We start from the raw sequence: 18,416 nt of genomic DNA, 5'->3' as shown, positions 1-18,416 counted from the left end.
GAATGGAATTTTTAGATGGAGAATTTACAGCAGAGTAGCATGCAGGGAATTCATTATAGCTGGGAGAAGGAAGTCACTGCAAGAAGGTGACAGTATTGTTTTGCATAATCGGTTTGCCTCTTGCAAACTGAGAGGAACTACTGAACTTAATAAATTACATACATTTTTCAGTAGTTAAAGAGAAGCACTTAGCAGGTTCTGGGAGAAAGAGGACCAAAAGGCTGATCATATGAAGTAAAAAAAAAAGTCATGGGATAAGCTGTTAAAATGTGCTTACCAACACAGATATACACTGTTGTTAAATGCAGATTTACAGGAGAGAGGACTCTAATGACCTCTAATTCAGGGTCACAAGGCTTATGAGAAGGGAGAATTTGATGTGCCACTCTCCCCTCACATCAGTCTGGTGCAGACAGCGTCCCAGTCTGGATTCAGCATTTTTGGTGGTGATGTAAGTTTCCACCTCGTTCAAGTACATTTTGTTCCATTGTTTGTGACTTCAGTACTCTGCCCTAGAATAAGATTTTATAATATTTTAAGGTTATAGATTATTAATGCCACTGAGCAAAAGGCATCGTAATCCTCTACAACCCTTTAACTCTGCTTCAGAATGATTTCCAGGGCTCAAATCAAACTGTGGTGGCAATTAGGTCTTGGAGTTGACCACAGGGAAAGATCTGTGTTGTAATTCCAAAGTAACTTTTTAACCTTTTGGTGACAGACATAATCTTTTCTGAGTGGACGGACAGACTTTATGATGGACATAATCTGTTCTACTGGAGTGTGGCAAGGGGCTGGAACTAGATCATCTTTAAGGTCCCCTCCCAAATGAACTATTCCATAATTCTATGAAGTGAATAATATCAGAATAGTCTTATTAAATTTAAAGTAGAAAAGAACCAGAAGAACTGGCACTACCTGAGGAAACCAAGTTGTCCTGCTCTGCAGGTGAAAGAAGGTGGCAGGGAGGGAAAGAGAGTGCAGTGAGATAAAGACCAGAGTATGTCCACTGCACTCCTGGATTCTGTGAAATAAAACCTCCACCTTATTGTGGAGTGTCTGAGCCAAAGACTAACGAAACCAATCTCTTATTGGGAGGGCGAGGTTGGTCAGGCTCAAAATCCTCCTTTAAGGCCGATTTAAACCACCTTTGGCGTGAAGGAGCTGCAAAGCAAGTTCAGCCCAGGACATCCCTTAGAGAGAAGAAGAAACCTGAGAGAAAGAGCAGAAAGGCACTATTAGCATAGCAGCACATCTCTTTGGGTGCATTCTGTGTGTGTGTCTCACACAGGTGTGCTGTAACTGGCCGGGCACTGCAGTACCCAGCGCTGCCGTGACGGTGCTGCTGCCCGTGCGCGCCCCGGCGCTGCTCACCCATCCCAGCCGCACACCGCCTCTGGCCTTTGTTTTCTATCAGATTTCATCGGGCTGGGAAAACGGACAGCACCCTTATTGAATGTCTTCAATCCCAGGTCTGTCTGACAGTCACTGCAGGCTTGATGTGCGGCAGTCTTTGTTAAGAAGCGAGGAATATTTACAAAAACAGGCTGACCTTTTAAACCGGCATTTTGTCAGGAGGAGCTGAAGGGGAGGAGATAAGGGGAGAGAAGGGGCAGAGGAGCCTTTGCTACCTGTTGCTGTAAGAGAAATCATATCCTGAAGTAAAGAGACCTTCTGTTTTTATATCTGCATAAAGAATCGGATATATGTCTACGTGTTTAACAGTGGCTACACTTGAAATGTACACTGAATTTTTTCCTTTACAAATTGTATCGTCCTTCCTTCACTCCTTTTCTTAGGTTCTCACTGGAGGAAAAAAAATCAATAAAGCCCCAAGCAGGGTAAATCATTGCTAAGATCAGCTCACTCCACAATTCTTTAGCATAAAAATGATTAAACATGCAGACAGGAACAAACCAATGTGATGCCAGAGGAATCTTGGGTTTCTGCGGTTTCTGACTTTTTCCCAGCAGATTCTGGAAACATTAAACTGCCAGACTGGCAAAGAGACAGGACTGCTCCACACTGGTGCTCACAGAGATAACAGAAAGGAGACAAAAAGCTTCTTAATAAACCCGCAGACCCTGCCATGTCTGTTACAGAGCGCACCCAGCACGGCGCGGTGCTGGCTCCACGCTGCCTTAGCACACACATCACACAGTGCTCGGTGCGCTCCCTGCGCTCACGGATCCCGCCGGGCACGGGCTGCACACAGCCGCGCTACACTGCAGGGATGCTCCGTGCTGTGTGCTGCTCCCTCACACGGGCTGCCTCTCAGCTCACTCTCGATAAGCCCTCAGCCCAGCTCTACCCGGGGAAAAGCATTTTTATTAGCCGTGAACGCGTGTGTGCTTCCAGCACGGCTGTAGGAGAGGGACCGGGAGAGGGGGGATGTACACCGAGCTCCGTAAATGCTGCCGCTGCCTCCCTCTCTACCCCACACGCCTTCAAATTGCGGAGCCGCTGTGCGAGGAAAAGGGTGATTTTCCCACCATTATCAGCGTTATTTCCGTGCCAGGAGCCTGGAAGCGCGGGGAGGCGGGGGAGTGGAGGGGCGATGCTCCGCTTACCCGGGCCAGGAGAGGGACACCGTGACGAGCAGGGACATTTCCCCCATCCCCTGTCCCCGGCACACGCTCCTGGTGTCGCGTCCCCCCGCTCGAGGATCCCGCAGCCCCTCCGTGCCGGGCAGGGCTGCAGGAAACACCGAATAAAGAGATGAGGAACAAAGGGCTGGCCGAGGGTGGGGGCCAGGTACGCTCTTACCCGCTCGGTACCGCCGCCGTGGCTCGCTGGATTGCGGCTGCAGCAGCAGCAGGAGGAGGAGGAGGAGGAGGCGGGGGAGGAGAGGCCGGTGCCGCTCCACCCGCAGCCTCAGGGCGAGCTGGCCCCTGTCCCCGCCGTGCCCGGCCCCGGGAGCTGTCCCCGGCCCTATCGCTGCCCCCGGCCCTATCGCTGTCCCCGGCCCTGTCGCTGCCCCCGGCCTGTCGCTGCCCCCGGCCCTGTCGCTGTCCCCGGCCCTGTCGCTGTCCCCGGCCCCGCTCCCGCCCCCGCCCCGGGGCACCGTCACTCTCGGCCCGGCGGGACGGGCCCCCGGCGCTCTGTGCCCCTCCCGGCTCTGTGCCCCTCCCGCTCCTCGGCGCGGTCCTGTCTGTGCTGCACACGCGTGGGCAAAGCCCCTCTGCTCCTGCCTGCGGCTCAGATCCCACAATTTGTTATTCTTTCCTCGAGAATCGCTTCCATCACCACCAAAAAAAAAAAAAACCAAAAACAACCCACCAAAAAAAACAAACCAAAACCCCTCACATCTACCCCAGCAAACCCATCCCTCTTCGCAACTCCTCTTGCTATTCGGGTTCGCTTCCCTCTCTCCTCCTCCTCCTCCCCTCCCTCTTTCCCGTTCTGGGCTGGGAGCCCGTCTCTGCCCATCGCACACACGCAGCGGGCACGCTGCTGTAAATGGGTTGTCACACACACCGAGCCGCTGCCGCTCCGCAAAGTCCCCCCTCCCCGCTCAGCCCTGCTCTAGCCTGAAGCCGCACATCATGGACTATATTCTTGGAGCCGGGATGCGTTTTATGCACAGCCGCTTCGCCTCCTGCAGTTTCTCCCGGTGAGTAGGTTTGATTTCGCGTTCAGGCGGCGCCTTCCCAGCAGGAAGGACGCTAAAAGCGGCAGGGAGAAATAAAAATAAAAGATAAATTTAAGAAAAGTTTTGCTTCCCCTCGCTCCTGAGCGGTCTGGCTCCACTTTCTAAACTCGCAGGAATTAGGGAACAGCAGTTCTGTCTCACTCCCCGCCGGTCCCCGCGCTGGGCGCTGATCGCAGCGCGCCGCAGCATCGCTGGCACAGCCTTCATCCTGCTTATTCATCTCATTTTAGTCGTGTTTCCATCGGGCACCGTACCTGCTCCATTCCCCGGGTTAACCCGTGCAGAAGAAGCGGCTGGCGTGGGCTCTGGGAGGGCTCGGTGCCCCCCGTGCCGGGGAAAGGATGGGCTCGCTGCTGTGCCCTGGGCAGTGCCGGGAACCCGCGGGGGGAGGGAGAGCCGCTGGAAAGTTCACCGCTCTGCCCCGTGCCCTGGACAACTTGGGCAGCATTGGGGGTGGGGAAGGACTCTCCAGAAGGGATAGGAAAGGATTTCTCATGTCCCGCCGCATGTGCTGGGAGGGCGCAGTGGCCGCAGGGGGGGCGGCCGGGGCTGTCTGTCTGTCTGTCTGTCTGTCTGTCCTACTGCTGCTGCCAGGGCTCCTCTCCAGCCGCTGCCACCTCCGCACCCTCTCCTCACTCACTTCTCCATCCCATCGCACCCGATTCATGTATCACTCTTTTCGGGCATACCTGTATTTTTGGCTGGCCAAGGAGCGGCTCTGAGGAGCGCAGGATAAGAGCGATGTTTGCCTTCCCAAAAAAGCGTACGCCCACCCACACATGCACCTGATGTAGAGGTAGATGGTAGAGGCTCTGGAAGCAAGCAGGGGCTTCTTTGAGAGAAAAAAAAGGAGAAGACCCAAGGGAAATAAACACTTTACGTTTAAAAAAATGGACAAGTGCCTTCAGAGCGCTATTTGTGATTGATACTTGCAGGATTTCACTGTCTCTAATTAGCGGCAGAGATCCCCCCCGGTGGATAGCAGCAGGTAGGGAGGAAGGGAACATGTTCTATCTCTCGGGGGGAGGTATTGACTGGGCTCCGTGTAACTCTCCTTTGGGTGCAGGATAAGCGTGTGTGTGTGTCTGTGTGTGCTCGGCCATGTCTCCAAAGCGGTACCTGCGGGGATCATCAGGAAGGTGCTGAAGGCTTGCAAGCAGGTAGAGGTGCCAGGGAGACATAACAAGACCCGAATTTATTGCCTGGTGGCAAGCGGGAGACGGGAAAGACCAATTCAATGCCAGAGTGTGCTCCCCCCGTGTTCTTCCCTCCACCCTCCCCCTCCGGGCACTGCTGCCTCCCCCCTCGGCCGCCAGATTGCTGCCTGATGTCTGCAAGGGAGTAGTGAAAAAGCCCTTCAAGCGTGGCATCCAAAATCCATCCTTCCCTCCCTCCAGCTCCTCTTCTCCCACCGGCTCGAAGCCCCCAGGCGTACTCATCTCCTTCCAGCTCAGCGTCCTTCTCCCGGAGACTCCAGCAGGTTTTCCCATTGCCCCTCTGCCCCCACCTCCTCCTGCCCCGGCCCTTTCCATGGGGCGGAGGGGATTATCCAAATCCCAGCCATTTCTCCTGAACTACCCGCCCCTGGCGCTGCCGCCGCCGGGATCCTCCCGCACCAGGGGCTGCTCAGGAAAGTTTCCGTGCAGTCATTCCCCTTCCCTCCCATGGCAGGCAGTGGGGTTCAAAACCTCGACCTGATTATAAACCCCTTTTCCCCCCTCCCATAAACCTTTAGGAAAGGAAAAAACCCAAAACAAACCAGCAAATCCTGAGGGATTTATGTTCTAGTGGGAACAGCTCAGCCAGTGAGCATCGCCTGGCCGTGCTGCTTAAATGTTACCGCTCTGCAGAGGAGATTTATGTGCCCATCAGCAGGATATTTCCCGGCTTTGAGAGCACTCGATATTCCCTCTGCTGACGGGGCTGGGAGATGGTGAGACACAGGCTGAGGGCACAGGATGGTTCAGCTCGCAGGGACTGTGACGGATGGCAGTAAAACGGTGTCTGGGCAGCAAAAGTGACACAGGTCGGAGCGGGTGGCGTTTCTGTGCTCAGCGGAAGGCGAGGGGGATACGCATCAAACCCTGTGCTCGCAGCACCAGATAAATCAATGCGGGTACCGTGGGCTTAATGGGCGATTGTGAGAAGCCAGAGTCAGGCGTGGTAACCAGACAAGGTTCCCAGTGCCCTCGGTTTCCAGCATTCCGCACTCCCAGCCCAGGGATGCCTTCTCCTCACACGGGGCTGGATGACTCAGAGAACAGAGGAATAACGGGCAGCAGCCGGGCGGGTCTCGCTTTGCCGGAGTTGGTTCTTTGCAATGCCCTGGCGGTGTGGGAACACCCCCCGAGCCCCGCGGCCCGGGGGAGAGAGCGCTCCCAAACACCTCTCTCCGCTGTATTTAGATGTCCAGGCTCCCTGCTTGTCCGTGTCTGGCTTCAGTGCCAAGCATTCCCTCCACCTGCCCTGAAGCCGCGGGGATTTGGGACTCCCTTTGGCCGGGAGCTCGTTTCCCCATTTCCCACAGCGGCGGCACACGGACATCCAGGGAGGTGCCTCTGGCACAGGGAACACCTTTGAGGGTCACAGTCAGCGTCCAGCCTGCCTCCTCAGCCTCCTGGGCTGAACGTGCCCCTCTCCTCCGTGTGTCCCGGGGGCAGGGCCGGGGGGCCGGTGCCGAGCCGGGGCTGGGGGACACGCCGCCCTCCCCAGCAGCGGCAGCACCGGGGGACAGCGCCTGTCCCGCCTGCGGGACCCCCGCCTCTCCCTCTCCATCCTGCCCATCCTGAGCAGCTCCATTTGTGGGGGAAAGAGCAAACCCCCCCGCCCCCGCCCGGGGCCAGGCGGCGGTCCGGGCGGGCTGGCCCGCAGAGCGAGCGGAGGCCGCACCGCAAAGGGTTAAGGCGGGGCTGCAGGGCGCTCCGGGCTGAGTCCTGTGTGCGCTCTGAGCCGCACCAGCCAATCCCGGGGACAGCAGCTCAACTAGATGTAGCATGCTGTAAAAAAGGGAGGTGAGGAAAATAGGGTGTAAGCTGTCACCCCGCATCGCCAGGCGGACCTGCTCTCCGGGCTGCGATTTCTTACACACATCATGCATTTAAAAAGGTAAGGGCTTTGTTACCGACAGCCTGTATTGTGGTTCGGTGCCGGATTAGAGTGCCTTTTCCGTGTAGCTTTCATTTAGTGATAAATTGTTCAGCGCAGAGTGGGAAGAAAGTGGAATGTGGCGTGATTTACTGTTCAGGAGTCGTTTTGAAAGGCTACATCAGCTCGGAGTTGTAATGATTTCATGTAGAGATGGAGCAAGTGAATGCATGTGAAGTAAAGTGAATTCATGACTGGCAGAAAAATGTAATGTATGCGATAAGAGAGGGCTGTTCTGTTGTAGCAGCAGAATCAGTTGTGGATCCATATGAAATGAAGGCTAATGTGAGATAGACCTGATTTTGAGAAAATGCAGAGAGTAATTCAGAGGCATGTATCTGCCAAGCAAGTCTGTCAGAATAAACAAAAATAACTTTTTTTTCCTTAGAAAAACCCCACGTTTATTAAATACAACATCACAAAAGAATACTATAAAAAGAAGTGAAGTCAGAAGCTTACAGAGTCTGTATGTTCAGAGACGAGTGACTCTGACACGTTGAGTGTAAGGAGATAAAGCTAGAGTGGCCCTGCTTACCCTCACAGGATATCAGAAATAACTTCAGAGGAGCAATCAGTTTAGGTATCAGACTTCACAGACTGCTGTCATTGCTCAACTCCATCCCTACCAGGAGTCACTCATTTTAAATAGGTGCTCTATCAGCTTCACCACATAGACCAGCTTTGGGAATAGAAACATTTGACTGGATCTCTTCCTCCCTGAATCTAAGCATAGCAACAGACCCTCGGTCTCAGATGCTGTTGCAGCGCTAATCAGCAGACTTCCACCCAGAAACTACCTACAAATTCTTGCCTCCAACTATTTTTCTCTCCAAGACGTGTGTAATTTAAGCAGGGGAGGAATTCAAAAAAAGATCTGTGATATTTTCTGTAAGCTGATCCACCTCCAGTGAGAGCAAACCTCCCCAGCAGATGCTGAGTTCACTGGAGTCGTGTTTGGGGTGCTTGTTCACGAAATGCTGAAACCCTGTGAGTGAAAACGTTAACTAAGAAACATGAAAACAAGCAGCTGAATGTTTTTACAGAGCTCGGTGCAGAAGGCAGCGTTTGTACAACAAGCCAACAAAACAACTTGAGAATCTTCAAGTGATGTAATCACCCCGTCTTGCCCTTTGCTATTTTTTCTACTACTCCCTGAATGCCTTTGTGAAGAATTAATTACGGAAGTCAATTCATTGTTTACACCAACGTGTCAAAAAATTTACTTTTTCGTCACATAGATCGCAGTGACTTTTTACTGCCCTCAGTCCCAGACTGTGATTTATGGGACTAAAATATTTTTACTTCATTTGTATTAATTCAAAATCACATCTGATTGTGATCAGCCTAAGTCATTTCTTGCTTGGGATGCAACACTCATTGAAAACAAAAGGAACATATTTTTTTACCAGCAAGCTTGCTTCTTCAGCAGTTTTTGAAAATCTAAATGGAGAATTGGATGATCAAACTACTTACCTAAGTTTTCCTTAGGAGAAAAAGAGTGGTGGAAGGTATTAGGTGATAGTTTCTGGAAACATTATTTTCTAGCTCTCAGCCGTACCTAGTGCAGCTCTTTCTTAATCCTTCCAAAAGCTTCACCTCTCCTCAAAACCAGTAGACATTGTTTTATGCTCCTGAAACACTAGTAATCTCATATGGGAGCAAAATCACCAGAACTACAAACAGAGCTCAAGTGCTCTTTGAGAAAGGTTGCACTGAAACCACTGTCTTGTTAGACCTGCAGGTAGTAGATTACAGCCAGTCATTTCATGGGGAAGTTATCTTCCTATATCATCATAAGAGAACATTTTTAAAAAATAATTTTGCAATTACGTTCTCTTCATATAATTGTTTTTCTTTTGCTCAGTCTATGTGTGTTCAGTGAGGGCCTGATCTTGGACAATTAAAGGAGAGCAGAATGCCCCTATTAACTTCAATAAAAGCAAGGTCAATTTCCAAACCAACATTTTGGGACCAAAATGAACTTCAGATTGAGAAGGAAAAAAAGTGATCATCATGAAGTTACTTGCTGAGCAGTGGGAAGCTTTGCTTGACATCTTGAGTCAAATAGTATTAAAATACTAAAGAATGGAAGAATAAGTGACCTGATCTTACGCTGATCTAGACCTCAGCAATTTTTAATGATTTATAAATCAACATTTTTCTGTATGAAGTTGAGTAACATTGAGAGAGCCCCAGTGAGCTGCAGGTAATCAGCACCTTGTGACTCAAGTCATCACCCCGCTGAAAACTGTAATGTGAATAAATTTGGTCTTTGAAGTTACTAATTTACATGTACCACAGTTTGTGTGCATACACAAATATGGTTTATATAGACATATGCATACATAGATATAAATATGCATGATGTGCACACCCATGGTCTGTGTAATCACTTTTTTGCCCTGGCTCACACCATGGGAATGATTATTTAGCCCAGTCTGTTTCCCATCTCCTGCTGGAAGTCTTCACCTGCTCCGTGTGCCACAAAATTAATGTGCTGAGGAGAGGGAAGAAGGACACTCTGCCACATCTGAGCTTTTCAACTTTAACTAATGAGCCTCTCACAAAGGCCACAGATTTTGTTCCACCTTCAGGAGAAGATTGACCAAGCAATATATATTGTTAGCTAAATTAACACCATTAAACTTTCTCTCATAATGAGGTGAGATGGTAAGGCTCCTGTGGCAGATACCTTTATTGTAACAGTTACATTAATGGGGAAAAATTCTGCTCGTCTGCAGTAACACCTTCACTGCCACATCCACCAGCCCTTGATTAATGAGGAAAGTGGTTTGTAAGGCACTTATTATACATTGGCAAGTAAAGGATGTAAATCTGGAGAACCAGAGCACTGCTCTATACCCTTAATCCCATATTATTCATGGCTACTGAGAATTCTGCAGGGCTAATTTAGCTCTTTCAGCACTTATAAATCTACTGGAAATGACAAAAACACCTGGTTAACTGAACATGGATGACCACACTGAAGTAAAATGGGATTATTAAAATCCATTATAAATGTTACTTCTTAGTATTTTTTTTTTTTTTTTAATTTATTTAAAATCTATTTCTAAGGAGGCTTACCATTGTTGGTGAAAAACACTATTAAATGCTGAAAAGGGCATCATGGATGGCGGTGTCAGCCTAAGTGTATATTTTCATTTCACTCTTTTTCACCTAAAGTATTATTGATCCCTATTCATTAACAATTTGCTGGGCAGAAAGAACATGCATACCTTACAACAATTTTAATATTGAACAATTCTGTGTGGTTTGTACTCAATGTGCTGCCCTAAAGGTTAGAACTGCTGTAGTTTAGGGCAGAGAGGATACCCACCTCTTTTTCTCCAGAACGTGTAGCTGCTCAGCATTTCTTGGATTAATCCCTTTATTCCTTTAGGTGTGTACCAGCATTTCTGAGGAAGATGCTTGTTTAGGTAAAGCACTGTTTATGCAGGTCGAGACTCATCCTGCTGCCAGTCTCTGGAGACTGGATTTATCTCACAGAGAGACATTAGTTGGTGATGTTCTCTTTTTAAGTCACTGCTCCTGTGGGATGTGAATCTGACTCATTGGCTTAAAAAGTAAAAGCTTTAGTAACTACCTAAGCACCCTTTAAGCTCTCTGTTAGCTGGAGTTTATTAGATTGATTCACATTAGTTGAAGAGATTGTAGTGGCTTTTTTTTTTTTTTTTAATTTGAAAAGTGCTCTTATATATAAACCAGTTTGACTTCTTCATGCTAGCTTGTCTTGGCCAGGCAAAGTCTAGAACATTTTCTCTGTCTTTCTGGAAAAAAAATTGGCTGAAATAAAGAAAACTGATGATCCTCATACTCAGAGAGACTGCAGTGATCTGTAATTCCTCATAAGCAGACGTATGTCTCTCATTCAGCACTGTACAGGTTCTACTGAAAGTTTAAAGCTCCTCAACATTAGCTGAACAAATTTCTGCTAAATAATAATGTGTTTTTCTATGAGCTACAATAAAATAGTATTTCATGCTTAGGCAGTTTTAGGCTGGGTCATATCTAAATTAAAAACAGTAGAGAGATTACAATTCCTGATGCAAACTCAGACTTTCACCCCTTGTAGCATAATGTTCGTAAGAAAGACGTCTTTTAGCAGACAGATTTTTTTTCCCTCTCTAATTTTGCAATTTCTTCTAATCCTGTCAAAGATCAAGCCTTGCAAGGCAGCTTTGGTGCTAGATTTATGTGAGATAGCAGGCTGCCCAGTACACATAACATAATCATTACTTGTACAATCAAGCTTTATCCATCCTGAGCTGCAATTAGCCCCAGACTGGTTTGTTGGAGCTTGAATCTTTGCTCAGTCAGCCATAAAGTCCCTACTCTAGCTATAAAAAATTAATAGCTATAACATGAACATTTAAGAGGACCTGGCTACTGCCCATGCAGTGGCTACAGGCTTGGAATGCTACAGCAAAGGGAAAAAAAATCATACAACAGTTTTGAGTAGGATCAGCTGTAGGACAATGGTCTCTTGAAGCTTCTACAAGTCCTGCTTTGGGAGCTGGCACAACAGGTGGTGTAAGTTTGCTTTTTCCTGCTAGAACAAATAGGTTGAAGATGAGGAACCTGAAAGGAGTTTTAACCGTCCATTTATATCAGCTGAAAACCATGTATGCCATCTGTGAAATCAGCTGTAAAATATGCTGTGAGATCTGGAGCACTTTTGTCTGAAAGACATAATAAAAGGCCAAAATAAAAACATTACTGTTCTATTAGATGTCATTGCTAAGAAATAAAAATTATAAAAGAATCCATTCTTCTTGCAAGGCATCCAGAAAAGTGTATTGAAAGAAAAATTTCATGCCATTAGATCTTTATGGATGTTATTCTTAACTACTGGTCTAAGTTGTAACCACTAATTTTTGCCTGGAGAATAAAATCAAGAAGAGTGTAAATCCTTGGCCAGATACAGCCTTAGCTAAAATTAGAGGGCTATGTCCAAGGGTGAGTCAGAGCCTCTAAACTGAGAAAATCATTCTTAGAAGTAAAAGAACCCCCAGCCACATTATTTGTGGATTAGGTCAGGTAATATCTGAAGGGATGCAAGTACATGAAACTAGGTTGGATTTTGTAAATATGTCCCCATTGCAATCAGTACAGTTCGTGGCTATTTTGGCTCTCAAGTCCAGAGAGCAAATATACACCATTATTTTTTCCCTTCATTATTGTACAAACAATATTAGCACTCCAACAGCTTCAATGAAACTTCTATTTTTGCCTGAGTCTGAAAATTCCTTTCCTCTCCATCCTTTTTCTGAGCATTTGCTGCAAAATCTCCAGGAATGGAAATTTTAAGCGGCAACAAAAATAGTCAGCCACCCTGTTGGTGGAATAATCAACTTCCTTTTTATTTTATAACATTTTTTGCCATCCAATAATTTGAAAGCATTCCATAAGCATTGATTGTTCAGGCTTCATAACAGAAACTGTCATTAAAGATTGTTAAGGGACTTGGCAGGGCTTATACAGCAAAATCAAAGTTGTACTCTAAGGAAACTCAGCTCCAAGTACTCTCCTTCCTCTCTGTAACCTGGATCTTCTTCAGTTCAACAATCTGTTGGTGAGCAAAGTTTCCTCCCACTCCATTCCATTTTAGCCCTCCTTCACTAATCAGTTATATTTGGATTTGTCCTCAGGCTCGGAAGCCTCTGGAAGCAAAGCTTTAGTGTACAGTGTGTAAAGAGCTGCTTCCTCCTGTTCTAGATGGCAGCAGCTGTAGGAGCTCGGGGTTTAAAAACCAGTACAGGGATGAATTAAAAGAGGAACGGACTGTTTGTTACTCCAGAATGGTTTGCAGTTAATTTACATTTGTCTTAGTCTCTTTGTATCCCACTGACACTTAGCTGTCAAACTGGGTCAGGAAACTTGTCTGGGGACTAAGAGTTACAAGTGAAGAGCAGATATGCTGCTGGAACTAGTATGTCATGACTTTTCAAAGATCTTTTATTACTTAATTTCAGGGTGTAGTTTTTACAAATCCCAAGAACCAACTCAATTGCCATTAAAACACACCCAAACAAGATGATCAGAGTGGAGAGTGTTGGATGATCAGAAGTTTAGCCCTTGGTTAAAAACGAATAATCCAGTAACCTGGAATGAAGGCTTCTAAACAGGTGTCTCCTGTTGGGATTTTCTTCAAACTTGAAAGCTCCAGTATGCAAAATTGTGTATCATGTCAGTCTGTGCCTGAGGAAATGCTGGACCAGAACCTCTGCCACAGCTGTTATTTTTCTGTAGAGCCACTCCCAAACTTATTCCAAGAGAGCATGTTCTGTTCCCCTTCTAACACTTCTCATACCATCAGATGCTTTAGCCAAAAATTTTTGGACAATTTGGGAGAATGTTTAGCACAACTTGTGTAATGGAAGAGTGACTTCAGACTGAAACATCATGCAGAGATTTCATGCAAAGAGTTTTTGCACATAGGATAGTCCATGTGCACTTGTGGCCTTGCAAGGATTGAGGTTTCATCCCCTGTGGACTTCAACTCCAATGGACTTTTATTATTGCAAATGTGCAGTCATCCAGCCTGAAGCAGAATTCAAGCTCTGAAGCAGCAGGTTTTCTGTGTCTTTGTGGCACCCTGGGTGTTGGTCAGAAACCCAGGGCTCATCCGTTGCAGAAATCAGCTTTGTTTTAGCTCCTTGTGTGACTGATACCTGTTGTCTGTCAAGAATTTTGGTACTATACACCATTTAAAGATGAGGAACTGAGACATGGTGAGGACTTGAATGGATTTTACAAGATCATGCAGTGAAAGGAAAATGGGGAAAGGCTTTAAGCTGAGAGAGAGTAGATTTAGAGACTTAGATTGAACATTGAGAAGAAATTCCTCCCTGTGAGGGTGGGCAGGCCCTGGCACAGGGTGTCCAGAGAAGCTGCGGCTGCCCCTGGATCCCTGGAATTGTCCAAGGCCAGGGTGGATGGGGCTTGGAGCAACCTGGGATAGTGAAAGATGTCCCTGCCCATGGCAGGGGTGGCACTGGGTGATCTTTAAGGTCCCTTCCAACCCAAATCATTCAATGATTTCTTCCTTTCAGTTCTTCACCTACATGGTCCCAGCAGCATCACACAAACTGGGACTGGAGGTCCTGGAGCCCCTGGTCAATCTGAGGTGGGTGCAGGACTCAGATAAGGCTGGTTCAGGCTATTGAGGCCTTTCTGTGCTCTCAGAGCCTTGACAGGTAATTTCTTCCCCTCAGTGGGCTCCTTGCAGAAACAGATTCACTCATTAAGGCAGAAGGACTGCAATGGCATTTTAGGGACGCTGCTTTACATCATCAGCTAAAACACATAAGGATCCGTTTGCACAGGAGGATGAACTTGAATTAACAGATTTAAAATGTGCCTGAGGGAATTTATACATCATGATTTGGGCAGCAAAGGGAAAAATTAGGTCTTTTACAAATATCAGACATTGGAACAATTACCTGGGTACGCCTGACAGCCATCAGATACTTCATGGGCTGAGGAGGCTGGCACTTGCTGCACTGGGAAGCCACAGAAAGTAAATGGGGACATCAGCTGAAGGTTCACAGGCATTTGCAGGAGTGGAATTTCTGCAGGTTCAGAGCAAATACCAAGGCACATTCTCTGGGCAAGAGCTGTAACACTCAGCAACCAGCCCTCACATTCCAGACAGACCCAAGGGTGGATGCACAGGTTGGGCTGACATATATTCTCTCTTTCCATGGATGCGTTTTATGTTTTCTCCTCTCCTCTGAAAACAGGGATGAGGAAAAAAAATATCAGGATTGTTTTTACAAAATAAAAACCAGACTGTGAGGGTGTAGTTACAGGGGTCTTGTCTTTGAGAGGGGAGAAGAAAGCTAAAATCTGTCAGTGGATAAGACTCTGTTTGAATGAAGGAAAGATGCTGATTTGCATGTAGTCAAAACTGCTACCACGAACTGATATGAAGACTTATTCTTAAGCCTGGAATGTAAAAACTCTCCTAAGCTTGTTAGACGTAGAATTAATTTCTCATTTCAGATCTATTTTCAGATTACTGTAGCTCAGAATGAACACCAGAGAACAACTTGATTCAATCCTCCTCTGGAAAATCATATTGACAAACATGGCTTGTCTATCTGGGTGCCTTCTAATTTTTCTGTAGTGTCACAGTGCTGTTCTCTGCAGCTCAGTGGTCAGATCTGGTGTCAGGGAGGCCTCACCATCCTCTGCCCCGGTCCTTCTGAGCAATCTGGGCCACTTGGCACTGGCACCAGCTGAGCTGTAAGATCCTTTCCAGCCCAAACCACAGTGACTCTGTGATTCAGTGATTCCAGTGGCCCAAACACCTGTTTTGTTTCTTTGCTCTGCCAAAGGCACATGTTGGGTCTCTTGCTCCTGCACCAGAGAGCTGGGGGGACTTCAGGCTGGAGCTCTGTCCAACAGCTGACTATGACCACAGGACAGAGCAGCCCACCTCAGCTCACAAGTCCTTTTGCTGTCCTTCCAGAAGTTCTGCTGGTGACATGTTTTTTCTGTGTATTTGAGTAACTTCTTTTGAAGAACAGAACCCATGTGGTGGCTAAGCCCAGAGAAGAGCACAACTGAGACACTTTTTGCTCTCTGCTCTGCCTTTCTCCTCTCTAGCTGATACTGATTGCAGCACTTGTGTGGGCCTGATATTTCTGGGTCTGAGAGATTTTAGCCTGCTAGCAGCTGCTAAATTTTCTCAAGGAAAAATTTCTTAAGAAAGCTGCTTCTCAAAACAATCTTGGCAAACAACTCTCCTTTCCCAAAACAATCTTTCTCCAGGTGGTGTTTTGCTGTTTCTCTGGTTTAACCAACGACATTAGAGAGGTGTCGTTCCTATTCCCCAACCATGCTCAGTCTGTATGGGAACACCACATAAAAGGGAGTAAGAATTAGACAGTAAAGCCTTTTTTCTATGCTCTTTGCCTTCTGAAATATTTGGAATCTCTCATCTTTCTTTCGTGTCCTACAACAACACACTTGCTGCTCTTTTCTTCCACAGCACATCATCAGCTTCACGGCTGTTTCAAATTCCATAGGCAGGTGCCTTCTCAGGTCTCATTCACTCAAAACTGTTACCATGAGAAAAAATGGCTTCTTGCAAAAAAAAAAGAATGAGAATCACTGATGATAACTCAGTAGGTCCTGTGGTGCTTTGCAAAGGTGGGCAATGTGATCATCACACTTCAGATGGGGAAGTGAAAGCAGAGACACATGAAGTGATAAACCCAAGGACTTACAGCAGATAAGAGCAATCTCTGAGACACAGACTATTGCTTTATTCTTTATGCAAAATGTCTTTCCATTTTTCCGTGTCAAAACACCTTTGAAAAAATGGTCTGAACTTATCTTGCCTTCTCTGGGCTTCACTGTTTCCCACCCAGTTTCAGTAAAAAAATGTTGTTTCTTGCCATTGATCCAAAGTTGCAGCATTCCTGGGAAATTTGTGTCATACCTAGAAAACAAATGGTTTGCTCCATTCCTGTTTTCCATGATGTGCGGTCTAAAAAAAATATGAAGAGTATTCTGACGCTGTTGTGCACCACAACGACACAAGACTCTGACTTCAGAAGGCTGAAAATGACTCATCTATTTTTGGGATGTGTCTTTCTTATATACTATTCTACATAGACCCATTTGATTGGTGAAACAAAGGTAAACCTCTTTAATCACATTGGTCAGACCAGAGGGACATCAAGCAGAAGTCCCTCCTAGGGAAAGAATGTAAACAAACTTGCAGTTACAAAAACACTTCTCCAGTTTACAAAAAAATCCCTGGGAAAAGCATTTCAGAAAACCAGAACATCTCAGGCACAGACCAGGGCTACAGTATTCTGCTACACCATGTATTGCACTCAATCAAAAGTAGTAACTTTGAAATCCCTAAGGTTTGTAAGTAATGGAGGGATGGAGTACCAAAACCCTCCTAAATGGTAAAAATTATGAGCTAGCTGAAATCCAACTGCCTACAGACAGAATTGGATGTATTCCCCTCCATCTGTTATCGTATTTTGCTTTGTTTGTTTATTTTTAAAATATGTATAAGTAATATTTAATATTTGGCTTAGTTCAAGGAAAGCCAAGCTTTGTGTAAAAAAAGCACCATCTTAGATATGTTAATTTTCTAAATGTTACAGAAAGTTATTTATTGCTTTCCTTTGAAAGGACATATCTGAGAATAACAGTCTTAAATTTTTATTTCATCATTATGGGAAGTTACAGTCAGGAGAATCCCACTTAAGCATAGACGATTCTCAATTTTCCATGGAGAACTGAGATGTCTCAGCATTTTCTTGAAATTTAGGCTAACATAAAAACCAAAGGACTCCAGAGAGACCTTGGTCTTCTGCATTTCCACTGGCAGAGGGGGATCTCAGACCAAGACCTCAGATGCATCTCTCAGATACCAGGGTAGAGAGAAATATTGAAAAAAAACCCCAAACCCAAACCTGATTTTTATTAAAAATGTCCATACATTTGGACAGTTATTTTATTTTGATCCTTGAGGACTGCAGGTAGATGTGGCCCAAAAAAGTTACTGATGATGCCTAACATCAACTTTATTGACTCTTACACAAAATGTTGCTCCACTAGTGAACCAGTAATGACCAATTTAGTAGCAACATCTCTACTGTATATTAAAACACCTGTATTATACTTCACTCTCACCTCTTGGGAAATAAAAGGTTACATGCACTGAGGTAACAATAGATTACTTTTTTCGGTTTTTTTTCCCTGAGATTTTTTTCCCACAATTTCCATTTTAGAAAGGATTTAAACTTACTGATTTTTTTTTTCTTGAGCATTGCTGTGCACACATCTGGGCTGGCTCTGTATATCTTAGTATACATGGGTCATTATTTAATTATTTATTTAATTATTTAAATAATTATTAATAATTATTATTTAATTATTATTTAATTATTATTTAATGTTCTGTAAGCGAGAGCTCAACCCACAGATCAAGCAGACACTTCAATCTGCACTATTTTAGCTTAGTGTCTTAGTGAGCTCATAAACTACCATGTGTAATTATATACATTTTTAATGTTAAAAAACCCCCAAAACAAACAAACAAACAAATAAACACAACAACAACAACAACAACAAAAAACCAACCCTAAAAACCTAAAAAAGAAAGACTGAATTTGGTGGGGCTTGCCTTACAATATGATGATATCAAAACCACCACAGATGTCCTGTTCTCTTGCTCACGGCTGAAGTTTGATGGAATTTGTCAGAGTGGCCAAAATGTTTGCACTGCACTGGCCAGCTCTATATCCTCACATGATGGAAATAAATGGATTTTGCCAGTCTCCAGAACCTTTACCTGTTCATGAGAAGTAGGACTTGGATATGGTATTTCCAGAAGATTCTGAGTCAAATTCCTGCTGCACTGATGCCAATGAAGAGAAAAGAGTTTTCTAACAGAGAAGAATTTAGCCTGTTTTGCTTCTTGAACTCACCTTAACCTCAGAATTTAGAAGCAGGACTAAAAGCTTAACAGCATTTACAAGTGGTAGCTGAGTGAAACCATGGGGATAACAGAAAACAATTGTGCAGAGCATCTGTACCTGATGCTGTCCTTTATGCCAGCACTTCAAAG

At 45.8% G+C, this 18,416-nt stretch overlaps 1 protein-coding gene across 1 annotated transcript in view; it reads left to right on the top strand.

Annotated features, from left to right (window-relative positions):
* The first annotated feature begins 3,014 nt into the window (after positions 1-3,014).
* The window catches only part of LOC310912676 (BMP/retinoic acid-inducible neural-specific protein 3), a 212,232-nt gene continuing 196,830 nt past the window's right edge, over positions 3,015-18,416 (top strand). Inside the window, exon 1 of the mRNA XM_083867430.1 lies at positions 3,015-3,613. The gene's annotated coding sequence lies outside the window, so the exon portion shown is untranslated. The remainder of the gene's footprint in view (positions 3,614-18,416) is intronic.

The sequence above is a fragment of the Zosterops lateralis genome (genome assembly GCF_965231275.1).
Source record: "Zosterops lateralis genome assembly, chromosome: 9".
In the NCBI taxonomy this organism is placed as follows: domain Eukaryota; kingdom Metazoa; phylum Chordata; class Aves; order Passeriformes; family Zosteropidae; genus Zosterops; species Zosterops lateralis.
This window is presented reverse-complemented; position numbering and strand designations above follow the sequence as displayed.